Consider the following 27,237-nt stretch of genomic DNA (forward strand, 5'->3'; position numbering starts at 1 on the left):
CCCCTGTAGGTTTGGTTTCTCCAGTGAGCATCTGAGGGGACAGGAGCCTGCCTTCCCTCTGCCATATCTGCCCCCAGCCACAGTGGCCAGCACCAAGGACAGGACACTTTCATAGCCTCTGGGGAGGGTGCTTTGCCCATTAGCACCTTACAAAGTAACTACCACCCTCCCATCCCACTCTGCCTCAACAACCATCACTCACTATCCATTTGCACTAAGAGTTTTTGTCTCCAGATTGTCATAAATTACAGTGAAAATATGCTCAAAGGACAAGACTCCCCCACTCCCCAGCCCCCAAAAGCCTGGTTGATGTACTGATGAGCTAGAACGGGCTTAGACATTTTCTAGTACCTAGGAAGCCTGGTCCTCCTTTGAAGTCTCAAGATCAAAAATGTTGCAGCAACACAAGGTTAAAGAATTAGAAAAGAGTTGGCGAAAAACCATCATTATTTGCAGAGGCTATGTTTGGAGACATTCCTGTACAAACAATGGACAAGTTCAAAGTATATTAGAGGATCCCACTTACTTGGCAACGAAAATAGATATAACACCTAGGAATAAGCTCATAAGAAATGTGCGAGATTCATACAAAGAAAGTTTTAAAACATGACTGAAGCACTCTTTAAAAAGACTTAAATGGAATGTAAGGGAACCATAATACTGTAAATGTGCCAGTTCCCCCCTTAAATAATTCAATAAATGCAATATGGTCCCAATAAAAATATCAACCAGAATTTCTTTTGAAATTAGATAAGCTGACTCTAGAGTTCATACAGAAAAATAAGGGCTTAAGAAGCGCCAAGAGATTTTTGAAACAATGACGAATGGGAACGAGAGGACCAGCTTTAGCAGATATGAAAACATATTATAAAGCCATAAAAACAAAAAAGTTGGTATTGGATCATGAACAGAGAGATCAATAAAATGTCATGGGCAGTCCATAAATAGACTCAAATTTATATACATTTGAATCCAGTAAATAATAAAGGCAAGATTTTGATTTTAAGACGGATTTTTCAATAAATGATACTGGGACAATTGGCCAATCATGTAGAAAACAAAATAAAACAAAATTTGGATCCCTTCCTGACTCCTTACACCCAATTCAATGATAGGTACAGCAAAGATTTAAAAGTTAAAAAGAAAAGAATTATGAAAAAATTTGGAGAATTTTTTTATAATCTCAAAGGGAAACGCTCTTCTAAGTAAGACACAGATAGGTTGGGGGAAACATTTGTAAGACTTAAGAGGAAGGATTAATTCCCTTTATAGAGAGAGCTTATATGAAATCAGGGAAAGACCTATAACTTGCTAGAAAATTGCAAAAACTGTTTTAGCTTACAAAAAAACATGAGATCATAGAAAAAGACATACAAATGGCTTTAAATACGTGAAAATGCTCAGCATCACACAGCATTAAAGACATAAAGATTAAGTAGAAAGAGATTTTAACTCCGATGATTTAGAAATTTCCCTTATAGATATTTTTCTTACAGTTTCAGTATCACTTGTACCCAACATAGGTAAACAGATCATCTCTACAGCATTGTTTCTATAGCCAAAGACTATGTTTATCAATGGAGGACTCGCTGGATGCACCACGGAGTACTACGCAACCATTAAAAAGAACAAAGCATATCCATATATGGATATGTGGAGAACACTTCTAAGATTTAACTGCAAGGCAGGCTACATAGTGCATGGTTTTGTTACCATATTTGGAAAGAAAAAGATAACCATGTGCACAAGTTCTTGGTAGATGCACAGGCTATCCTTGGAAAGATACACTAAAAACTGGGTACCAGTTCTTTTTGAGATGGTATCAGAGAACTGCCAGTATGGGGTAGAAGGTAATTTATTTTCCTAAATGTGTTCTTTGGTGATATTTGAATTTTAAAGCCATTACTATTAAAAATGTTGAATGATTGAATTTTCTCCCCTCTTTCACAAGCCTTCCAAACTCTGGGATTTCTTTCTTTCCTTCCTTCCTTCCTGACTTTCTTTCTTTCTTTCTTTCTTTCGTTCGTTCTTTCTTTCTTTCGTTCTTTCTTTCGTTCTCTCTCTCTCTCTCTCTTTCTTTCTCTCTCTCTCTCTCTCAATGTCTGATCACTACTGATTTGTTCTGGGGCCTTTCAGCTACTTTACCTCAGTTTTTCTGTCTGTAAAATAGAGTTAATGATACTGAGCTGTCTATCTCATAGGGTGGTTGTAAGGATCAGATGAGGACTGGATAAGAACAGGCTTTGTCTGCCATCAAGCCCTGTAGGTACCACCGAGGATACCAGGAGTGGTTCGTGTTCTGACCAGACCCTGCCTATGGTATAGCAACATTCCTGTAGCTAGGAAGGCGGGCTATGCATGGGAGCTGGGTATTTCAATAGTAGATGAGCACACGATTTCAGCCTCAGGAGACCATTGGTTAGTCCCACGTTTATCATATAGCCGCAGAGAATACCTGGAAGAGGAGCCAAGAAGTTATTTTGGCACCGTCTGAACTTCAAGAATCCTGGAAGGGTCTGGTTGCAAATGATGATCTTCACAAGTGAAACCTGACTGCTTTCCAGTCAACACCTATTTCACATGTATTAACTCATTCGTGATGCCCAATTTACAGATGCAGTTACTGAGCTCTAAAGGACTGAAGTGACCCATTTAAGGTGCCCACATAGTAAGAGGCTGAGCCTCCCTACCTGGTCCAGATCATTTCTTTCTTTTTTTTTTTCCCTTTCCTTTTCTTTTTTTTTTTAAGGCCTTCCCTGGGCATATGGAAGTTCCTAGGCTAGGAGTCAAATCAGAGCTGCAGCTGCGGTCTACACCACAGCCGTGGCAACATCAGATCTGTGACCTATGCTGCAACTTGTGGTAACGCCAAATCCTTAATCCACTGAGCAAGGCCAGGGATCAAACATGCATCCTCACAGACACTATGTCAGGTTCTTAACCCACTGAGCCACAATGGTAACTTCCAGTCATTTCTTCATGTCTTTACTGCAGAACTTTGGATGACTCCCTCTAGGGGAGCCCACCATTCCAGTTTGCCCATCATGGTCCTCCATAGTCTGGTCTTCACCTTAATTCCTAGTGCTTTCCGACCTGGAATCTCTCTTTAAAGCTGGTCTGTGCTCTGTCTTCCAAACATACCATGCTCATTTCAGCCTCTGTGCCCACTGCTCTAACCTGCCACACCTCCAGGCCCACCTCTCTTGTCATCCTGGTCTCTTTAATTTTGTGCTTGAGTCTCTTCCCTAACACCCACCCCCTCTAACCCAAGGTGATGTTGCACCTTGTGTCAGCCAGGCTCCAGGATGGCCCCCAGTGATCCTCCCTTCTGGTATTCACATCTTGTGAATTCCCTTCCACACTGTATCAGGGTTGTCTGGGTGACCACAGCATACGGGGAAGTGATGCTGGGAGATGCCCAAAGCTAGGTTATAAGAGACACTTTTGCCTTGCTTTCTCCAGGAACTCTTGCTCTGGTGGAAGTCTGTCGTCCTGTTGGGAGATACAGAAAGAGTCTGTAGAGAGCTCCAAATGGGGAGGAACCGACACCTCAACCAAAATCAGCACCAAATTGCTGGCTACCGAGTGAGCCATCTTGGAAGCAGGTCTTTCAGTCCTAATCAGGCCTTAAGATGACCCCAGTCAGTCAATATCTCAACGGAAGCCTCACAGGAAATCCTGAGCCAGAACTTCCTATCTAAGCTGCTCCTGAATTTCAGACTACAAAAATCACAAGGATAATAAATGTTTAGTGTTGTTTGAGGATGCTAAAGTTTGGGGGCATTCTTTTATTTATTTATTTATTTTTGCCATTTTTTAGGGCCACACCTGAGGCATATGGAAGTTCCCAGGCTAGGGGTTGAATCAGAGCCATAGCCACTGGCCTACGCCATAGTCAAAACAATGCCAGATCCAAGCTGCGTCTGCAACCTACACCACAGCTCATGGCAACGCTGGATCCTTAACCCACTGATTGAGGCCAGGGATCAAACCTTCCTCCTCATGGGTACTAGTCAGATTCATTTCTGCTGAACCACAACAGGAACTCCTTGGGGACATTCTTGTTATTCAGCAATAGCTGACTGATGCACATTTCTCTCAACCTCTTTAGGTGTAAGGACTTTATCTCTTCACCCTTGCCCATTTACTGTCTTGCCTAGCTTTTCACGTGTGTAATCTTGTTTCCCCAAGAAGAGAAGAAATATGTGTGGTTTCAATTCCTCTGTATCTCCCATTGTGCCTAGTGGAGGGCTGGGAACAGAACATGATCCACAATCATTTTCTGGCTTAATATTTGTGAAGAGAAGGAGAGTAACAGAAAGACAACAGCACTCAAACACACCGTGTTTCCTGCTTGGCTAATAGCCTTATAATAGAAGCATGCAAACATCTCACACAGAAGAACTGCAAACCCACCAGCTGAGACCTATAGCTAGTCCATACTAGAGCATCCATGCGTGAGCATTACCAAATGTTCCATGGTGAGTTAGTCATGATTCACCCTCCTGGGGTCTCCCAGAGGGACAGAGTGGGAGAAGGGCCTGGAAAGGGCTGTTGCTTCTTACTAATGACTCTGAATGCTGGCTCCACACCCTTTCCAAAAATATTTCTTTCCAAGCTGGAGTGACAGCCCCCACTTTCTGAGGTTCAATCTAAATAGATGGTATGCTTAAGCCCAAGGAACAATCTAGAAGTTGAAGAATCCTAAGGAGAAATATGCCAAGGGAGCTGCTGCTTCTCAAACAGTCCCCCTCCCCCTACAAGTCTCTCCTGAGCTGCCTGTGACCTGTCCCCAGAGACATCTCCAAACCCGCCCAGGCTGTTTTCCCTACAGGCAGCTGGGTGGGAGGAACAAGACCCTTCCTTCACCCCCTCCCTCCTCCCTTCTCTTTCCCAGGCCAGCGGGCTGATTTTTCAAAACGAATCCAAAAACCTTGAAGGGAGGCGGGGAGCTCTCTTGTAAAGCGGTGTCTAAACAGAGGCAGCCCCACCAGTTTTTTTGGCCGGGTGGGTGGAGGTGACCAAAGATACAATTATAACGGAGCCCATCCTCTCCCACAAGACCCGTTTTAACCAGCGTGTAATAAAGTCCCAGCTCCTCCACCCTCTGATTTGGGTCAGATGAGATGAATTTTTAGCTTTTCTGGGGAGTCTGTGCCAGTGGGGGAAGAGGGGTGGGGGGTGCCAGAGAAGGAACAAACAAATAGGCTACAGTTCCCTGGAAGAAGGAAAAGTTGGGAGCCCACTGAGTGGGGACTGGGTGCTGCCCTCTGCCTCCTGCCACCATTATCGGTGGTCCAGGTCCCAGACTTCCTGCTCCTGACATCAGTGCACTGTCACTGCACCATCTTTCTCACCTGTGCCCTCCCCTCCATTCCTGCTGCTGTTTGTTCAGAAGTGAATTTGTTTTCACCCCTGGCTCCCAGTACATACACTGTGCCCACCACATGGCCCCTGACTACCTTGCCTCTGCCTTCCTGTCTGCCTTCAACAAACGGAGGGCATTCCCAGCATATCCACCTCTACCACCTCAGCCTCACTGCTCTGCGCCCCCTGCTGAAGCTCACTAGGCTGCCTGCCAACGTCCTCGCCCTATCCTACCTCTAGCAGGCTAATTCTTGCTCATCCTTTAAGACTTGACCCAGGCATCACCTCCTCTAGGAAGCCTTCCTGAATTAGATGCCTGCTCTCCTTCTCCCCTTTCTTCCCACTCTCCCATCCCTGAACTCAGAGAGATGCAACTGGAAGTGGGTGTGACCGTGATTGACCTCGGGGAGAGGAGGAGAAGTAACTGTGGGATGTGAGTCACTGAGGGTGGGGGTCAGGATAGGGGTAGAGAGACCACAGTGGGTGCTGTAGGATGAGCATTGGAGTGTCAGGGATCTCTATAACCCAAGGGGTGAGAGGGGCCAAAAATGGAGAGAAGAATGTCCTAGTCTCCAAGCCCAGATTCTTTTTTATTTTATTTTGTTTTATTTTTTGTCTTTTTGCCTTTTCTGGGGCTGCTCCCGCAGCATATGGAGGTTCCCAGGCCAGGGGTCGAATCGGAGCTGTAGCTGCCAGCCTACGCCAGAGCCACAGCAACTCGGGATCCGAGCCGCGTCTGCGACCTACACCACAGCTCATGGCAACGCCGGATGCTTAACCCACTGAGCGAGGCCAGGGATCGAACCCACAACCTCATGGTTCCTAGTCAGATTTGTTAACCACTAAGCCACGACGGGAACTCCAAGCCCAGATTCTTGAAAGGCATGAACAAAGCATCCATGGCATCCTGGGGCTGATGTGGGATTGGACAGAGGTAAAGACAGGAGTGAGACCCTGCTCTGGCCTCTATAGACCAAGGGACTTTCCATGCCCTGATGGAGGCAGGACACCTTGGAAATGGCTATAGCAGATGTACAAAGCTTCAGTAATTAAAATTGTAAAAGGAACGATGTGTAACCTGATGCAAAGCTCATCAGAAAGAAGGGGAGTAAGGACGGCTCCTTAAAACAGACAAATAGGAGGATGAGACAAAAGCTGGATTGTTTTTTGTTGGTTTTTTTTGTTTTGTTTTGCCTTTTTTTTTTTTTTTTTTTTTTTTTTTTTTTTTTTAGTAGCACCCTTGGCATATGGAAGTTCCGAGGCTAGGGGTCGAATCAGAGCTGCAGCTGCTGGCCTATGCCACAGCCACAGCAAAGAGGGATCTGAGCAAGATCTGCAACCTACACCACAGCTCACGCCAACGCCAATCCTTAACCCACTGAGCGAGGCCAGGGATGGAACCCGCACCCTCATGGATACTAGTAGGATTCGTTTCCACTGTACCACAATGGGAACTCCAAAAGCTGGATTTTTTATATCCCCCAGGAAAGTGTCCTTCCTTCTTTTTTTCCTTTGCTCCAGCGTTCACCATGATCTGCAACTGGATGCTGCCACCTATACCTTCCCACCTTGGAGCTTGGGGCCTCCTCCTTTCCTTTGTCAGGGATGCTCTTGTCTCCTCCAATAGTTTGAGCCTCCAACAGTCTGAGCTTCTGATAGTCGGAATCTCCAAGAGTCAGAGCCTCCAACATTTGGAGCCTCCAGTGGTCTGAGCCTCCAATAGTCCAAGCCTCCAGTAGTCTAAGCCTCCAGCAGTCTGAGCCTCTAATAGTCTGAACATAGTTGGAGCCTCCAATAGTCTTAGCCTCCCTCCAATAGATCTGAATGCTCATTAAGGCCCTTGGGCTGTTGGAGATGAGGGTGGGCGGGGGAGGGTCTTCAAATCATAAGAACCCCCAACTCCCTGAGCAAACATTTTAGGCATGGAAAAACCTTACTGAATCCTATGAGCCAGGTACAGCTACGCAGAAGTCCATGAAATGTTTTGAGCTTCAAAAAAAAAAAAAAAAAAAAAAAGCCTCATTTTTTCGAAGGACCAAATATAAGTTTATTGACAGTAAGAATGGTTTATTCCCCTATTCCCAGCCCAGGATGGAGCACAGAGCTTCACACCAGCAGGCAGTTGGCATGTTTGTTGAGTGATCCACTGAGCACAGGTGGGCCTAGTTACCCTGAAGTGGTCAGTATCATCCTGACTTTCCTGAGGAGGAAATGACTTGGGAGCATAAGTAATAAAGAATAACAAAGCCCCGAGGAAGCAGCAAATGCTGGGTATGCTTTTGCCTTCTAGCAACCTGCCCCAGCCACATGCTGTGCACCTGTGCTTTTATAGAGTCAAGGAGAGCAAAATGCTAAACCAGAAAATGTGTATGGGTTCCATCTCCCAAGGAAAAAATGGGAGCATTTTATTTCTTCTGATTAAACAGTTTATGAATTGGCATAAATATTTTTCCTCTAAAAACCTTCAGCCCAATAATACTTCCCAATGGCTACAACCTCAAAACATAACAAGCATAGCCACTGTGATACGCCATTTTTAAAACTTTTTTTTCCCTTTTTAATGGCTGCACATGCAGCACATGGAAGTTCCCAGGCTAGGGATCAAATCAGAGCTGCAGCTACTGGCCTACGCCACAGTCACAGCAACATGGGGTCTGAGCCGCGTCTGTGACCTACACCACAGCTCACAGCAATGCCAGGTCCTTAACCCACTGAGCAAGGCCAGGGATCAAACCTGCATCCTCACGGACACCATGTTGGGTTCTTAACCCGCTGAACCACAACAGGAACTCAGGACACTGTTTTCAGTTCCTGAGTGTTCAGTTGGAGAGGTGAGGGGAGCATCTAGTCATCTGCCTCTGAGGAGGTTCAAATCCCTGGAAGAGGAGAGGAGTTCCCTCCCCTCCTCTCCCGGGAGGACCTGGGTCAGCTGCAAGCACTGTCACACTGGATTCCACACTGGTCCTTGATGTCACTTCCGTGCTAAACATCCATATCCTGTCAGACTCACAAACCCCCTGAGCCCTGAGCATGTCAGATACATGGGAACAGTTTTAGTTTCATGGACCACTTCCTGAGCATCTACTATGTGCCAGATAATGGGTGGGCTCTGGTACTTCTATTGCCTCATTTAATCCGTACAAAAACCCTGCGAGCTGGTTATTTCTACCCCGATCTTCCTATGAGGAGACGGAGCTAGGACATGCAGCGAGTCAGTGGTCTGATCCATTCTACGGGCTCCTTTTGAGAGCATCCCATAGGTGACAGCTGGGATAATAGTGGAAGGAGCTGGGAATTTTGCATATAGATGAAGAAGTCTCCGAGGATGTCAGCGCTGGACAGGACCTTTTATAGCTAAGGATGCTGAGGCTTAGAGAGGGAAAAAGACTCGTCTGACTAGTTACGGCATGCCAGGATGCTCGTGCTGGCATGGGAAATCACAGCTGCTGCTGTGGGGCATCCTTGTTTTGCCTCCCCATGCTCAGCTCTCCACTGCGGGCGGGAGAAGTCAGTGACTGCACCAGCCATCACCGCAGAAAGATTTATACCACACCATTCTCACCCCAAAGTCTACCCTCCCTGCTTTCCACCCCTTAAAGCCCAAGGTGAGACGAGCTCATCTTGGTTTTCCCAGGACTTTCCTGGTTTAAGCCCTGAAAGTCCCACCTTCTGGGAACCCCTCGGCCTGGGCAAAGCGGGATGGCTGGTCACCTAGACTATCTCCACCTTCCTGTATAAACCTCCCACCTCCGCTGCCTTTCCTCATCACATGACCCAGCTCACCAGACACACAGCGCAGGTCTCAGGGCCCCAGCCCACACCCTGGAGGTGTTGCCCTGCCCCAGTCAGCATGGAGAAACAATTCCTGTTGTCCTCATGGATTGCTCAATCCTGGAGAGCTTTCTGATTTATGGGAGAGGGGACTGCCCTCTGCCTCTGGGCTCCAACAGGGCGGGGAGGGGCAGAATCGGGGGAGACGGATGTGATAGAGACCAGAGGAAAAGAGGGAGGGCACGTGAATAAAACTGAGACAGTGAGAAAGGAAGCCAAGGAAGGCAGGGATGAGGGAGGTGTGGAGAAAGGAGAGAAAGAGAGAGAGTGGGCAATACGGACCATATAAAAAAGGGAACGGCCATTCGCCGTGGCCAGGTATGGTCCTGGTTGTATGCATATGCCCACTGGGCAGAGATGGATTTAGAGTTACATGGGGCTGTGGGGACTCCCTGGTTTAATGCCCTCATTTTGTAGATTTTGAGAAAACTGTAGCCTAGAGAACTGCAAAGTAAGAGCGTCCAGGGTATAATCATGTCAAACAGTTTTTTTTCTTTTCTTTTTTCTTTTTTTTTGCACCCAACTCAGAACTTTCAGGTTATCTTGTTGTGAGTGGTAGGTTCTTAAATGTTCATTAATAAGGATGATGACAGGGAGTTCCTGTTGTGGCTCAGGAGGTTAAGAACCCAACTAGTATCCATGAGGATGTGGGTTTGATCCCTGGCCTCGCTCAGTGGGTTAAGGATCCTGCATTGTTGCAAGCTGCAGCATAGGGTTGAAGATGTGGCTCAGATTCCGAGTGGCTGTGTCTGTGGCATAGGCTGGCAGCTGCAACTCTGATTTGACCCTTAGCCTGAGAACCTCCATATGCTGCAGGGGCTGCCCTAAAAATAAAAGAAAAATAAGGATGATGACAATCATGATGTTTATCTCTGGCAACCCAGTCCTCTTCAGCAGGGCTTTCTGAGTCACTGTCAACACAGGGTTGGATAATTCTCTTAAGAGTTTGAGCAATTGGGTGGCCCCAATCCCCTGGGAAGCAGGAGCAGGGTTGGCCCCACATGTGGGTGGCTGCTGGATGGGGTAATTGGAGGGTACCTCACTGAGTGCTAAACACCCCAACATTCCTCTCTTCTCCCACCTGAAATGATGTGACCCAGCTGGCTGTTCCCACCACTGGGAATTCCCATCAGGGGAGACTTTAATAAGGAACTCTGTTGGTGGGAGCCCCCAAAGCCATTTTTACCCTACACCCACAGTTTTCAAGGATTTCTGGATTAGCCTGAGAGGAGCATTTGTGAACTGCTTGCCCCCCCTGAAGATCTAGGGCACCTGCCTCTTGGGCCTCGGGCCTACTGTCCACACCACTGGCCATGGGAGGTGTGGGAAGGGGCAGAATGATGATAGAGACAGGGAAAGGAAGGGAGATGAAGGTGGTGGTGGGGGGCCGGGGGGGGAAGACTTCAGGAGAGGGAATGAACTGGAGTGGGAGCTCTAGAGAGAAGGGTGGGCGACAGCTCAGTTTCTAGAGCAGCAACGCCCACAGGTGCTCATCATGCTGGCTCCTCGAGAGTTCTATTTTTTTCTGTTCTTTTTTTAAAAGTATAGATGATTTACAGTGTTGTGTCCATTTACAGTGTTGTGACCCAGTCATACATACATGTATATCTTTCTCATACTATCTTCCATCATGTTCCACCCCAAGAGATTGGATGTAGAGTAGGACCTTATGGTTCATCCATTCTAAACGGAATAGTTTGGGAGTTCCCATCGTGGCTCAGCAGAAACGAATCTGACTAGGAACCATGAGGTTGTGGGTTCAATCCCTGGCCTCACTCAGTGGGTTGAGGATCCAGCATTACTGTGAGCTGTGGTGTAGGTCACAGACGTGGCTCAGATCTGGCATTGCTGTGGCTGTGGTGTAGGCCGGCAGCTACAGCTCCGATTAGACCCCTAGCCTGGGAACCTCTATATGCTGCAAATGTGGCCCTAAAAAGAAAAAAAAAAAAAAAAAGAAAGAAAGAAAGAAAGAAAAGAAAAGAAAAATTTGCATCTACTAATCCCAAACTCCCAATCCATCCCACTTTCTGAACCCCCCACCCCAAGCATCCTCCCTCCTCTATTCCTTAAAAGGACTCCCTGGTCAAAGATATCAGCTGCCAAGATCTGACATGCCTTTGGGGTTTGGGAAAGGCCCCCACGGCAAAAGCCCTGGTGGGGAGCGGGACTCAACCTCCTGCTGGTAGCGGGCTCCTGGGTGCTTAACCCAGGCCCAGCTTGGAAACTTGCCAGGACTTTGAATCTCAAACATGTGCCAGCCAGCAGCAGCAGGGGTTCTTGTCTCTTATTTGCCATTATGAACTATGAGGATGACACAAATGTTTAGGAACATGAACACCAGAGTCCTGTTCAAGATTCACAATAGTCATCACCCCCCGTCCCTGCTCTGAGAAAGCCCATATGAACGAAACTCATTTAACTCTGCCTTTCCCAAACCCGTCCAACCTTTCTGCTTTGCTGACCACCTTTAATGTCCTGCAGAACTGGTATGATGAGGACCCTGGAAAGGAACACTGGCATGGAGCTGTGCTTTACAAATGTTCTTAGTCCTGGAATCCATAGAGAAATGCTATTTTCCCTTGCTTCCTTCCTTCCTTCCTTTCCTTCTTCTCTCCCTCCATTCCTTCCATCCCTTCTGCCACGCCCACAGCATATGGAGCCTCCCAGACTAGGGGTTGAGTCAGAGCTGCAGCTGCCGGCCTACACCACAGCTCGCGGCAACGCTGGATCCATAACCCACTGGGCCAGGCCAGGGATCGAACCCACATCCTCATGGATCCTAGTCAGGTTCTTCACTTGCTGAGTCACAAAGGGAACTCTGAGAAATGCTACTGTTATGGCCTACAGAGGTATGAGGGGTCTTGAAGGGTTGCTGGCTGCCCTTCTCAGGAACAGAAGACAGAGCCCTCTTGGATAGAGGCTGGAGGCCTGACCTCCTGCCTGGCTTTGGCTCAAACTGGCCTCCCTGAGGTCACACAGGTGGCTCCCAGCCTGGGACCTCTTCTACTAAAGCTCACATCTTCTCACCCAGAGCTCTCAGAGAAGTGGTCTATTTCAAGGTCACCTGTTTTCCAACATCAGATGAGGAGGGCAGAGGAGGGAAGCCTATCTTCTAACTGCACCATCCCGTCCCCAAGCCCATGAGTTAGCTCAGCATCAGGACTTGCCAGCTGTGTCCCCTGTCCCCTCCCTCTCTCTGCAACCAGTGCCTGGATCCAGCTCCAGCAGGCAGCCCATGGAAGCTTCCCACGGGAGGCAGCTGTGCCATTGGAGGTCTGTCTCTAGCATGTAATGTCCATTCTCTCCATCTGCCAGCCCGGCATTATCTCCTGGCCAGCTGAACCTTTGGCTTGCACCTTCTGAGCCCCTACAATTATTACGGGGTGTGGGGGGGTGTCCCTGGGACATGGCCCAGTGCCAAGATTGGCTCTGCCAGCCCTGGTGTTCCACCCTGTCTCTGGAGTCCTCCATTTGCCCACATCCTGCTTCATCTAGACTCTGTCTGGATTACAATCTCCGGCCAACATTACATGCATTTATCAGAGGGTGCACAAACCCCAGGGGGTGCTCTGAAGCCCTCAGGGGGCTGGTGTGGGGCACTTGCTACTAACAAGATCAACCACCCTAAATGTGCTTTGATTGAAAGCACACTCTATTTCACATGCCATATTTAATGCTCAGCAAGAGTCAGGTATGCAGAGACCATCTCTGTGGATAACACATTAAGTCCACAAACTCAAGCATAAATGAAGCAGCCACAGGAGTTCCCACTGTGACACAGTGGGTTAAGAATTTGACTGCAGTGGCTTGGATCCCTGCAGAGGCCAGGGTTTGAACCCTGGCCCAGAGCAGTGGGTTAAAGGGATCTGGCATTGCTGCAGCTGTGGCATAGGTCACAGATGCGGCTTGGATTCAGTCCCTGGCCTGGGAACTTTCACATGTCTCGGGTGCAGCTATAGAAAAAAAACTGAAGCAGCCATAAAATTGTAGATACCAGCAAGTCCTGGGTATAAATGCAGAGTGTCAGCAACCACTGGGAGGCCTCCTAACTCTCCCCTCCACTGAGAGGTAGAGTCAATGTCAGTGTCTCCTCCCCCAACCCCAAGATCTTGAAGAGCGAGTCTGAAGGCTGAGGGCTGGGGAGAGAGGCAGGGCTGGCCTACAGATCACAAAAAGGTCCTTCTCCTCAAGATCTGACTGTGTTATCATTGGGAAGTGGGGAGGCAGCAGCCCCTGGACATTAGAAGTCTTGGGTTTAAGACCCAGCTCTGAGCCTTGCCAAAATGTATGGCCTGGAAAGGGTAGTCGGCCGCCTTGACTCAAAGCTTCTCCTGTAAATGAACGAGTCAGACTTTATCTTTATGGTCTCTTCATGGTTTTACAATCTGTGAGTCAAAGATAAATCAAACAGCAATGGAAGGAACGAGGTATGGAGCCCTGGATGAGTTGTTCTATTTCTCAAGGTCTTAGGTCCCTTATTTGAAAAATGAGGTATGGTATGGTTAAGTTGAGATGTGTCAACTTGTCTAGGTCACAGTTTCCAGATATTTGTTCAAACACCAATCAAGAGGTAGCTGTAAAAGTATTTTTTAGATATTGACATCTCCTGCTGAGATGTTATCGGCCTCCACCTGAGAGGGAATTGGGTGCTCCAGTCCCAAAACTTGGACCACAGAATGGATGTGGATTTTGACTAAAGCAGATGACCCTCCATAAGCCAGAGGAGCCTCGTCCAATCAGTTTGAGACTCTCAGAGAAAAGAGACTGGGATCCTCAGAGGAGGAAGGACTTCTGCTTCAGACCTTCAGACTCATAACAGCACATCAGCTCTACCCCGGGTCTCCAGCCTGCTGGTCTACCACGCAGATTTTTTTGAACTTGCCAACTCTCACAATTACATGAGCTAATTCTTTAAGATAAATCTCCCCCACCTCTCTCTGTATGTGTGTGTGTGCACACACACATGCATGCACGCACACATGCACACACATACCCTATGGGTTTTGCATCTCTGGAGAAACCTGACTAATTCAAGGAAGTTGGATAAGTTAGTGGTCCTCAAACTCGAGTCCTGCAGTTATTAACCCAGGCTGTAGGTTACATCACTGCAGGAGATCTTAAAACCACAAGTGTCCAGACCCCAAGCTTAGACCAGTTTAAGCAGACTCTCTAGGGATGGGAACCTGATCATCAATGTTTTAAACTCCCCAGGGCCTCTGCATGGGCAGCTAAGGCTGAGAACTGTGGTTGAATCACTTTGGAGCTTATTAGAAATGCATATTCTCTGGGAGTTCCCATTGTGGCTCAGTGGGTTAAGAACCTGACTAGTATCCATGAGGATGAAGGTTCAATCCCTGGCCTCCCTCAGTGGGTTAAGGATCTGGCGTTGCCACAAGCTATGGTGTAGGTTGCAGAGGTGGCTTGGATTTGGTGTTGCTGCGGCTGTGGTGCAGGCCAGCAGCTGCAGCTCCAATTTGACCCCTAGCCTGGGAACACCATATGCTGCAGGTGTTGCCCTAAGAAAGAAAAAAGAAACGCACATTCTCTGGGTTCCACCCAGGACCTACAAATCAGAGCCTCTGGTGTGGACTCTTGGTGTCTTTAGACTTCACAAACTCCCCAGCACATAGATCAGATTCTCTCTAAAATTTGAGATCTCTGGGCACAGATGGCCTCTCAGAGCCCTCTTCACGTTAGCAGACTACCATTCAGTGGTCCAAGTTTTGGGGCTGGAGCACATAGTTCCCTCTCAGATGGAAGCCAAAGACATTGCAGCAGGAGAGGCCAGTAGGGTGCCAGGCTTGAGAAGGCGACCAGCTCTGCATCCCGCCCTGCCGCAAGAACACACGGTAGCCGCCGGGCGATCGCCTACGCCCTGAGAGGGCATACACAGTGTCCCATCCACCTTTGCATGCCCAGCCCCAGTGCAGAGCATAGCACAGACAGGTGCTCACACATCGTTGGTTGCTTCACCACTGGAACAAATGAGCATATTGTCTCATCACCACTGGGCTCACCTGTCCAGGTGTTTCTGTGGATGGCATGCCTCTGCCTGTTCCCGGTTTTCCCAGCTATAATCTGAAGAGGCCCTTCCCTTCCCTGTCCTGTCAGCTCCAAGCCATCCTCCAGGGCCCAGCTTATATCCCCACCTGCTGAAAATCCTCCTGACTCTTCTCTCCCATCCCTGTCTCTGACTGTTTGACAGGAAGATGCCACAGGCCCTCCAGGTATCTCACCTACCTTTCCCCCCGTGTCGTCCCCAGACTGTGAGGACAGGCCACCCTCCAGGGTCTACCCAGGGCCAGCACACAGCAAGCAGCTGTGAGAACTCACGGCATCGGATAAAGCAATCCCCACACTGTGGTCAGTGGAGGCTCAGGAAAGCAAGTCCAGATGCTCCATCATCTTCCTCACACTGACCCCATCTCCTGGGAGCTCTATTATCAGGAACCAGGCTTTGAGCTGTAGGTGCAACCTGTTCCTTCCAATTCCAGGCCTGTGCTCTTATCCAAAAAGGCCTCCCCACCGCCCTATGAGTGGAGCAGAAAGAGGGTGTTTACTGTCCCTGAGAAAGGTAAGAATGAGGGGCAGGATTTGAGCCAAGGTGGGAGATTCAAAAGAATATGAGATAAAAGGCTTAGAGAGGATTTCCCATTGTGGCTCAGTGGTAACAAACCTGACTAGTATCCATGAGGATGCGGGTTCAATCCCTGGCCTCGCTCAGTGGGTTAAGGATCCGGTGTTATCATGAGCTGTGGTGTAGGTTACAGATATGGTTCAGATTTCACATTGCTCTGGCTGTGGTGTAGGCTGGCAGCTGCAGCTCCAATTCCATCCCTAGCCTGGGAACTTCCACATATCATGGGTGCAACCACAAAAAGTTCAAAAAAAAAAAAAAAAAAGGCTTAGAGAGTGACTGGTTGAGAAATTGCTTCAGGGAAGTCAGGTCTGGCCCCTGGGGTGGAAGAAAAGGGAAGTGGTACATCAGGCTCTCTGCAAGGCCCTTGATGAAGCTTCACTGGATGAGGCTTTGGAATCACTGCTCCATTTCACAGGTCAGGCAACTGAGGCTCACAGAGATGAGCCTTACCCAAGGCACATGGCAGAGCCAGGACCCAAATCCAGGTCTGTGGGACTTTAAGTGAGTGTCAAGGAAGCAGACAGGGACATTCCTTTATTCACTCAATAAATGTGTGTTAAATATGTATGACATGCCAGGCGTTGGGAGGCATATAGCAGTGAACAAAATCCGCAGTGGGTTTCCAGTCTATTGGGTGGAATACTTTTAGGCCCTGGCATCCTGAAAGGTAACCAGGTTGGTCCTGTCTGCTTGGTTCTAGAATTATCTCTGCCAGGACCTGGTATGCCAAACCCCTGAATGCAGCTTGGTACCTGGTCTCTAGCTGTGAAAGCCACGAAGACACGGGCATTGGAGGGTATCATCTGAGAAAAGGAAGGGTGGGTGCTACCTTGCTGGTAGAGGTCCAGCAGGTGGAAGAGGCGGAGGGAGGCTGATCCCAGCGGAGGCCATCCAAGAGCTTGGCAAAGCTGAATAGAACCTGCCTCATCCCAGCGTGGAGCCACACCTCTTCCCATGTGGCGTTCTCCTGGAGAAGGGAAATCTTCTGCCCAGAAACAGCACCAAGAGGTCAGAGATTCCCCTCTGAGTCCTACTTTGCATTTCTATACTCCATTGCTCCCTTAAAAGTCTGCACCAGACTAGAAGTCCAGAGTAGCTGTAAAGGGGGACAGGCATCTGTGCGTGTTGGAGGGAAGGATGCAAACATGCTATCGTGGAAGCTTTTGGATGAGAAGAGTGGTCTAGAGACCAGAGACACAGCCCCTGACCCTCATCTTTCCAGATGTTTCTGTGCTGATCCTATCTTTAGCTCCTTCTGAGCCTGGGTTTTCCTCTTTCTCAGCTTATCTTAGAGCTCAGCCTCTTGCACCAAAAATTCCCATCAGATAATACATCAAGATTTCTGGTTCAGAGCATGTGCACACACCATTTCGTGTTGTAACTACGTTTCCCCAGCAGGGTCCAGATCCTTAAAGGCAGGGATCATTCTTTTAATGCCTGCAGTACAGTCCCTGGCATAGTAAGTTCTTAATGCATACATGATAAATGAATGAAAGTTTCACAAGAGCTATGAATTTTAAGATATTACAAATGCAGTAAAACACACTTTACACCAAAGCACCACATGTACTATTTAGCAGATCCAGAAAACACTGCGGCTTACCCAGGCATCCTTGTTATGAACTTCAGTGACGACTTTAGATTCTCTGAAAAATTCCCAGTGATTTGTAACTTTGAGTAAAAATTCATGGATGACTCAACAACAACCAAAAAACCCCACAAACAACCCAACTCAAAAATGAGCAAGACTTGACTAGATACTTCTCCAAAAATATTCCAATGACCAATAAGCACATGAAAAGATGATCAATACCACAAATTATTAGGGAAATGCAAGTCAAAACCACAATAAGATACTACGTCCCACCCATAAGGCTGGCTACTATCAAAAAAATAGAAAGTGCTGGTGAGAATGTGGAGAGATTGGAAAGTTTATGCATTGCTGATTGGAATGCAAAACACTGCAGCTGCTGTGGAAAACAGTACAGCAGTTCCTCGAAAAATTAAACATAGAATTGCCATATGACTGGCAATCCTCCTTGGGGGTAGGTACCACAAAGAATTGAAAACAAGGACTCCAACATATTTTTACACCTATGTTCATAGTAGCATTACTCACAATAGCCAAGAAGTGGAAACAATTCAAAATCTATCAACAGAGAGATAAATAAAACATATATAGATAGATAAATAAATCCATCAATAGATGTATAAATAAAAAATAGGTAGATAAATAAAAATAAATATTCCACTGTATATTTTAAAACATAAAATATAAAATATACAATGGAATATTATTCAGTCATTAAAAGGAATAATGTTCAGATACTACATCATGAGTGAGCCTTGAAAACATTGTTAAGTGAAATAAGTCAGTTACAAAAGGACAAATAATGTATGATTTTACTTATATGAGATACTTGAAACAGAGAGATGCACAGAGATAGAAAGCAGAGGGTGGCTCCCAGGGGCTGAGGGGAGGAGTTATTATTTAATGGTTACAGAAGGAGTTCCCATTGTGTCTCAGCGGAAACGAATCTGACCAGTATCCATGAGAAGGCAGGTTCAATCCCTGGCCTCCCTCAGTGGGTCGGGGATCTGGTGTTGCCATGAGCTGTGGTATAGGTCGCAGACACGGTCCGGATCCCATGTTGCTGTGGCTGTGGTATAGGCCAGCAGCTGTAGCTCCAATTTGACCCCTAGCCTGGGAACTTCCATATGCCACAGGTGCGGTTCTAAAAAGCAAAAAAAAAAAAAAAAAAAAAAAAAAAAAAAGAAAAGAAAAAAGAAAAAAATGGTTATGTATATTCAGTTTGGGGCAGTAAAAACGTTCTGGAGAGGAACAGTGTAACAGCTGTACGCATTTGAATGTACTCGATGCTGCTGAATACACACTCGCTAAATTTTATGTTAGGTACATTTTACAATGAATGAATGAATGAATGAAGCTTGGATGCCCCTTGGAGGCAGCCTGGAGTATGAGGAAAGCATTTGATTCTTTAGAATCAGACTGCCAAGATTTCTAGTTCCAGCTGTATGAGATCAGATGACACGTAGCTTCTCTGAATTTCCAGTCCCTCATCTGTAAAATGGGTAAGAATACCCCAAACAGGGGAAAAAGTACTCGTGACAAAACAGATGGAAGGATTGACATGATTTCTGAAGCCTGTAGCACAGGGTCAGGAGAAGTTAACTCTGCTGATCTCCAGCCTCCCACCCCCATCCTTCTCCTCAGCCAGTCCCTGGACAATGGTTTCAGTTTGTCAGGTCTGCCTTCAGCGCCCAGCAACAGCTCACCTTTCTCAGTGGTGTACAGCCTTCCCATGTCCTGAAAGGCAGCCGCCAGCTTTCCTTACTCAATAGACAGATGCGGGCAGCAAGCAAAGCCTTATAACTGCCTCCCCAGGGCGCTTGCAACAAGCAAGCATGCAAAGACTCAAATGGGAAAGGTAGAATTTCACTCTCCGTGGGAAGTTTGTGGCAGAGGTATTTTTAGGATGGGAGAAGGAGGGAGGTATTTTTAGGATGGGGTACTCTTCCCCTTCCTCCTCAAATCCCGCTGCACCAGCAACTACCTCCTCTGGGGGGACGGGGGGAAGGGGTGCACCTAAGACCCTCATTGTGGGGCGGGGGCAGTGCCCCCTTTACAGAGGAGGAAATCATCCCATGCTTCGTCCTGGGGGCTGGACTGCAGGTGTTAGACCCTGGCCAGTGCCCTGCCAGCCTCCTCCCTTTGGGGAGGGGAGCCTTCCTCCTGCCCGGCCACATCCCCACTCTCCCTTCAGGATGATCTGAAAGGGAAGTTTATAAGAGGAAAAGGAATGAAAAGGATCCTATTTAACAGCACATACTGGGCGGGGGAACTTCCTGACAGGAAACGCTGTGGAAACCGGGCCCAGTCTGGCCATGGAAAACTGGTTTGGCTCAGAACTGGCCAGAGTGGACAGGAGACCTTGGGCGGCCGTACATCACAATTAAGCTGGACTTGTCCGAGTTCATGTTCTTTCTTGTCCTCTCTCAGCAAACAGACACTATAATAATCTGCACACCACAGGGGGAGAAAGGTAGCACTTTTTTTTTTTTAATCCAGGGGAAAAAAAAAAAAGCCCACCCTAATTTAGGTCACAGAGAGACATAAAGGGCTACTGGTTCAGAGCAGCAAATCAGCAGCAGATGTAGGCAGCTGAGCAGAGCCAAGCTGAGCGGGGCCTCTGCCACCCAGCCACCCGCCTGAGTCACCAGGGTGGGGAGGGCAGGCGGCGATGGGCAAGGGGTGTTTATTCTTGGGCTGGGGTGTGGGGTGCAGGAAATAATGGGGACAGCAGAGTCCTTGGGGCTGGGACAGGCGCCGTGTTGCAGGCAGGAACAGACAGGCTCGGAGCAGGCTGCTCTCCTGGGCCAGAGAATTTAAACCCACACTGACCGGGAACAGGGAGAGGGCCCCTCCTCCTACCCCAGCCGCTGCTCTCCTCCCCTCCCCACCCAGCAAGACCTCGCAACTGCCTTTTTGCAGGGCTAAGTCTGGCTGTGGCTGGCCAGCTGGTCCCCACCCCTGCTTCCCCACCCGCTCCCCTTAGCATCAGGCCATCCTGCGCTGGCGCGGGTGGTTCAGCCCCTGCCCGGCTCATGCTCTGCTTGGCACCCTCTTCTTGGATGGTGTTGCATCCCCTCTCCTCCCTTTTCTCTTGACTCTCTTTACTGGATTCATTTCTTCCAGCTCCCAATGGAAATCTGAGCTTCTGGGATGAAGGCCCTGTCCCCACATCTTAAGACTTCAGCTAGGCCTGCAGTGAGTGGCCTGGTGACTCAACTCCCCAGAATGTGAGCTCTCAGGAGCAGGGACCTCCCATATCTTGGTGGCCCTCTAGCTCTCCAACAGGAGGTGTCTGTCATATGAATGGATCGGTGCCACTGGGCATCCGGGGAGCACCCAGGGAGCACATGGGTTTAGAACATCCCAGCGCCCTGGGTGGATAACCTGAGCTTGCATCCTTGTATAAAGAGGAAGGTTTTCATGAAATCCTCAGGTCAGGGAAAGATAGAACTTGGTCTAGGACAGAGCAACCTGGTTTTCCTAGCCCTCCACCCCCAAACATCCCAGAGAGGGAGAAAAGACAGAGCCTTTCCTCAATGATGCTCTCTCTCTTTTTAGGGCTGCGAATGAGGCATATGGACGTTCCCAGGCTAGGGGCTGAACTGGAGCTTCAACTGTTGGCCATGCCACAGCCACAGCAACTCAGGATCTGAGCCAAGTCTGCGACCTACACCACAGCTTGAGGCAATGCCGGATCCTCAACCCACTGGTCGGGGCCAGGAATCGAACCAGTTTTCTCATGAATACTTGTCGGGTTTGTTTCTGCTGAGCCACAACAGGAACTCCCTCAGTGATGCTCTATATGGTCCAACATAGAAAACAGAATTAAAGCACCTCTTAGCAGGCGGGTCCCAGAGTTCTGCAGCCGGGGAAGTAGGGTTGGGAAATGGCGAGGTCAAAGATATCTGCTCGTTCAAGGAATGGAGACCTCCTTCTTCCGCTGTCCAAAGTCCTTCCCCTTTGGTGAGATTTTTGTGATGAGTCACATAGTTATTAACATACTGTCACCTTTTTAAAAAGAATTCTCAAATTTTCCTCGACCCTTGGACCCCTCCAGTTAATTAAACTCACATATCTGCCAGCATCAGAATAGGTCATCTTTCCAAGTATACAGAGAAGAAGGAAAAGAGAAAAAAGGTGTTTTTATGATTTTCCCAGGATACAAGCCTCTGTGCTTTTCCTCAAGCACTGTTTCTCCCACCCACAGTGCTACCCATAACTAAGAAACACAGATTTGAGCCTCTTCAGCGTACGTGCTGCCATAGATAGCCGATGTTGAACAGCCCACTCAACAGCGCTTTGGTTTCTACCTAATCCTTCTGTCCTTGCTCAGATGCCCACCTGGTTTTATGCTCTGCTTGGCACCCTGTTCTTGGATGGTGTTAGGGACATAAAAGGGATCCTCTGGTTTTATTTTTTTAGGGCCGCAGGTGTGGCTTATGGAAGTTCCCAGGCTACAGGTAGAATCAGAGCTGCAGCTACTGGCCTATACCACAGCCACAGCAACGCCAGATCCGAGCCGTATCTTTGACCTACACCATAGCTCACAGCAATGCTGGATCCTTAACCCAGTGAGCAAGGCCAGCAATCGAACCCACAACCTTATGGTTCCTAGTCAGATTCGTTTCCGCTGCGCCACAACGGGAACTCCAATCATGCAGTTCTGAGTTGATTTATCTACCTCCCACCTCCCCACCTCCAGGATGGGACCTGAGGGCTTCCTCAGTAGCTTCTGGGAGAGCAAGAACTCCAGGCCTGCTTCTCATTCTGGGGGAGGGGCAGAGGAATCCATTAGGCTTTTTCTCCTCCCTGCATCTGAACGGGAAAGTGTTCAGGTCAAACAGAGATGCCTAAAGCAGCCCCAACTGCTCGGCTCGCTAATTTCCCAGCACCTGCAGAAATCAGAAGCATAAGACCCTAGCTGTGCAGGTGCTTAACACATAAGCCATTTACGTGGGCTTAAGACTGCCTGGCACTAGAACTTGGTGCTAATGGAATGGGTGCTCCCTCTTCTCTCCTTCCCCTTCTCCTTCCTCCCCAGGCAGGTTCAGGCAAATTCAGCAGATGCCCACTGAGCCCCTTCCATGTGACAGGCAGGTCCTGGGCTAGGTGTTGCAGGAGTGGAAGGTGAACATGTTGCCCTCCAGGAGAGGGGCAGGTGGGATGGGGGGGGGCGGTCAGGACACCACTGAAGGAGCCACTTCTGTGTCACACATACTTTGTGAGGCACTTTACTCCTATGACCTGATTTAAGTGAACTTTCACAATTCTGTGATGCAACCATGACTGCCCTAATTTTCTTATGAGAAAACTGAGGCCCCAAGAGTGAATGAAGGAACTGACACTCTAGTAGCTGCGACAGGTTCTTTACAAATGACCATAAAGACTCAGCATGGGGAGTTCCCGTTGTGGCTCAGTGGTTAACGAACCCAACTAGCATCCATGAGGATGTGGGTTTCATCTCTGTCCTCGCTTAGTGGGTTGAGGATCCAGCATTGCCATGAGCTCTGGTGTAGGTCACAGACACAGCTCAGATCTGGCTTGGCTGTGGCTGTGGCATAGGCCAGTAGCTGCAGCTCTGATTGGACCCCTAGCCTGGAACTTCCATATGCTGCAGGTGCATCCCTAAAAAGACCAAAAAAAAAAAAAAAAAAAAAAAAAAACAAGAAAGAAAGAAAAAAAAAAAGAAAAAGATTCAGCGTGGGGAAGAAAAGCAGAGAGCACTCTCGTGCCCAGGGGAAGACAAGTGGGGGTGGGGACTTCCCCTGGGGGACAGGCTGTCAGGAGTTTTTCTCTATCCAGGACAGTAACCCCAAATACTCCCTGCTTTCCAAGCACCACTTGGCTGCTGGGAGCATGGTCGATGCTCAGGAAATACTGGTTGCCTGAGTTGATTTCCTCAGCTGAGCAGACACAAGAACCCCAGGGGCAGGCGAGGGCTCTGGGCTTGGCAGGAGCCTAGTTTCAGCTACTCATGGACTCGTGTCCTCCCTGGTCCACTAAGTCCTTGGAAGGCAACTCCTACAACATGATGGTTCCACAGGGAACCCCCTGGACTTGCCAGTCAGAGCCACACAATGGCTCCACTGAGAACCCACAGGAGCCCCTGGGCATCAGGTCCCTACACATCCCTCCCCCTACCCCCAGCCCTGACAACACTCACTTTTTTCATTCATCTAATTAAATCAAGGGGGAAGCTTCAACAAAGTACTAACCTTGACTAATACTAGGTGTGTGTGTCTGATAGCCTCTAACCAAGACAGCAAGCACCCCAGGCCCTTTTTACCAAAGGCCATGGGGACAGCATGGAAAGAAATTTATGATACATTATGTAGGAAAAAAGTGAACAAAAATCTCCTTTTTTTGGCTTTTTTCTTATTATAAAGGCTCATTCCTAAAAACATTTAAAAATATACAAGAAGGAAAGGAAGAAAATAAAAATCACTGTCCATCTGGCTATTCAGGGTCAGCCCCATTCACACCTTGCAATATCGGTATTTTCATGCATATAGATGTTTTAAACAAGAGAATATACAGTATAATTTACCACGTAGTCTGCTTTTTTTTTTTTTCCACTTCACAATATTCAGACTTTTTCTCCGTTCTGTCCCCATTGCCTTTGCTAAAAAGGAGCTTAGCTGGTCTCTTAATTACAGGCTGTTGTATACACCTTGGGTGTTAAAGCCAGTAGAGCACTTGCCAGAAGTCTCCCCTTGATTTAATTCGACTAATTGATAAAATGCTGGCAAGAAAAAGAGAGAGCCTATGGATGCACACTGGCAGCTATCTTGAAAAGTGGTGTGCCCCCACTCCCTGTTGGCAAGGGCCCCCTCGACCCTGGAACTGGTACCCCGGCCCATACTCCACAGGCCATGCAGCAGTCTCAGCACAGGGAGGTCCAGTTGGCAGGTACACAGGGCAGCAGTCATGCAACACCCTGGGGGCACATGGGGGATTGTTTCAGACACAGACCAACTGAAAGCTCAGCTATAAGAAACCCCGAGTGGCAGAAAAGATCCAGAAAAATACTACTGCTTATTACTGCCACTGTGATCCTAGTTAATACCCAGGGAATATCACATTGGAGACACAGGCTATACTAATGCTATTGGTTATTAGGAATTAGACGGTTTTCTTTCAAATTGAGGTAAAAGTCACATGACAGAAAATTCACCTTTTTAAAGTAAAGCGTTCAGTGGCAGTGGCACATTCAACAATACTGGGCAACTCCATCACCTGTATTTCCCAAATACAGTCCTCATCCTAAAAGGAAACCTCTTAACCATTTAGCACTTACTTTCCCCCAACCCCTCTAGCTCCTGGCAACCCCCCATCTGCCTTCTGTCTCTATGGATTGACTCATTCTGAATATTTCATGTAACGATGTGACCTGTTGTGCCTGGCTTCTTTTACTTAGCATAATGTTTCCACGGTTCATCTGACTTATAACATGTACTGGCACTTCATTCCTTTTAATGGCTGGATAATATTCTGCTGCACTGATCTGTCGCAATTTGTTTATTTGTTTATCTGTGGATGGGCTTTTGCACTGCTTCAACCTTTTGGCTATTGTGAATACTGCTATATGAACCTCTGTGTTCATTCAACAGGAATTTGTTTGATCTGTTTTCATTTCTTTTGAATATGTCCCAGAGTGGAATTGCTAGGGGAATTAGCGTCTTTAGATTGGGGTGAACTTAAAGATCAGTTATTCTAATTTTACAGATAGGGAAATGAATGCCTGAATAGATTTTCTGCCCTGCTTGGGGTCACACATGTGTCACAATGTGAGATGTGGCTGAAGCCAAGGTGTCAAAGGCTCTCGTTAGTTCGACCACATATAAAACAGAACTCCTTGCCTGTTGTGTGGGTTCCGTGTTGAGTGGGTCCTGTGCTGTGCGGGTTCCGTGTTGAGTGGGTTCTGTGTTGTGTGGGTTCTGTGCTGTGTGGGTTCTGTGTTGTATGAGTTCCATGTTGAGTGGGTTCTGTGTTGTGTGGTTCCATATTATGTGGGTTCAGTGATGTCTGGCACAGTGCCTCTTGCATGTGATAGGCATCAGATATTTGCAGAGTGAATAAATGAAAGTTATTAAGAGTGTTACCCATTCCAAGAAGAGTAGTGCCCGTTATCTCATCTCAGAGGTTCAAAGCATCTTGGGGAACGATTTCAGGATAAATGTGCCCAGTGTCCACCTTCCTTGGAGGAGACAAACTCCATCAGAGTGCGATCAGGAGGTGCCTGTCACTCTGCTTCCTAATCTTTTCCTTCCTGACCACTTCAACTTCTCTACATATCCATGGTCTGAACCCCACAATTAGCATTTCATCACTCCTGATGCTGAGGGTTTGCCCTTCTGAGACAGATCCTATACACCCTGGACTCCATCTCCTATTCCTGATTTGTCCAGTGCCTTCCAGAATCAGGGCTGGGCATGGGGCAGGTGCCCCCAGATGATTCAGGGTTCACCTGTCCATCCTAGTGACACAGCTGCCAGACAAATGGTGCTCCAGGATGCTGTTCTTCCTCCAGCAGGTGGCCCTTCCACACATGAGCCCATGGAGCATCAATAGGGGTGGCCCAAGTCCAGTTTCCCCCAAGAGTTAGTCCTCTTCTCTTACTAAGGGTAAGTTCTTTAAAGCACATGAATAACAAAAAATTAAATTCTGGTTCTTTCAGTGCAAATATTCAAGATGAGGTGTTGAAACTTCATCTAGGATGATAATGAGACCTCAAAAGGCCAGCTCTCAACCCCAAGCTAAATAAATAACCACACTTCTGGTGATGCTCAGCATGTTGCCCCATCCTGCAACGGACCCCACAAGCACACAGCACAGGGGTGCCGGGGCTGCACTCCTAACTCAGATTTTCCAATCATAAACAGCTCTGGAACTGTCCAAGTAGTGACCAACAAGTCTGACGTAGCTTCTGAAAAAGAGAGTTTTTAAAGACTATGATTTTTCTCAATCTAAGGGATTTCTTTCTGGAGTTCCCTAATCTAGCAGTTAAGGACTTGGCATTGTTACTTCTGTGGCTCAGGTTCCACCCCTGGTTTGGGAACTTCCACAATCCATGGACTTGCCCTCGCACCCCCTCAAAAGAGATTTCCTCTCTCTGTAGATCCCAGTTCATTGCTTGCAGTTCAACAGGTGTCCACAATCAGATTCAGCCCAGAAAAATGTTTTTACTCCTACTCTGCACAGAAAAGTCTCTGCCCAAGCTTTCCAACATGGAAGCACCAACCCCACATGGCTACTAAGCACTAGAAATTCTGCCAGTCAGATGAAGATGAGCTGTAGGTATAAAATATACAATGGATTGTGAAGACTGTACGAAAACCAATACAACAGAGAATTAATAATTTTTAGATGATTGAAAGTTGAAATGATATTATTTTGGATATATTGGGTTAAATGAAATATATCACCAAGGAGTTCCCATTGCGGCACAGCAGAAACGAATCCGTCTAGGAACCATGAGGTTGCGGGTTTGATCCCTGGCCTTGCTCAGTGGGTTAAGGATCTGGTGTTGCTGTGAGCTGTGGTATACATCGCAGATGAGGCTCTGATCTGTCATTGCTGTGGCTGTGGTGTAGACTGGTGGCTCCAGCTCCGATTTGACCCCTAGCCTGGGAAACTCCATATGCTGCAGGTGTGGCCCTAAAAAGAGAAAAAGACAAATAAATAAATAAATAAAATATATCACCAAGATTAATGCTTCCTATTTTTCTTTCCTTCTTTCTTTCTTTCCTTCTTTCCTTTCTTTCCTTCCTTCCTTCCTTCCTTCTTTTCTGTGCCATATGGAAGT

At 47.7% G+C, this 27,237-nt stretch overlaps 1 protein-coding gene and 1 long non-coding RNA gene across 3 annotated transcripts in view; both read right to left on the reverse strand.

Annotated features, from left to right (window-relative positions):
* Positions 1-27,237, reverse strand: part of ZBTB7C (zinc finger and BTB domain containing 7C) — a 405,029-nt gene that overhangs the window by 32,784 nt on the left and 345,008 nt on the right. The window lies entirely within an intron of this gene.
* On the reverse strand, positions 3,796-11,161 carry LOC146406273 (uncharacterized). Its single transcript, XR_014840247.1, has 2 exons — positions 11,001-11,161; positions 3,796-6,149 (listed from the first exon to the last, which is right to left on the reverse strand). It is a non-coding gene; the product is annotated as an uncharacterized LOC146406273 (long non-coding RNA).

The sequence above is a fragment of the Sus scrofa genome, chromosome 1 (assembly GCF_054392235.1).
Source record: "Sus scrofa isolate SSC_HxYL_T2T_F1_AM1 chromosome 1, Sscrofa_HxYL_maternal_Yorkshire_Landrace_v2.0, whole genome shotgun sequence".
In the NCBI taxonomy this organism is placed as follows: Eukaryota; Metazoa; Chordata; class Mammalia; order Artiodactyla; family Suidae; genus Sus; species Sus scrofa.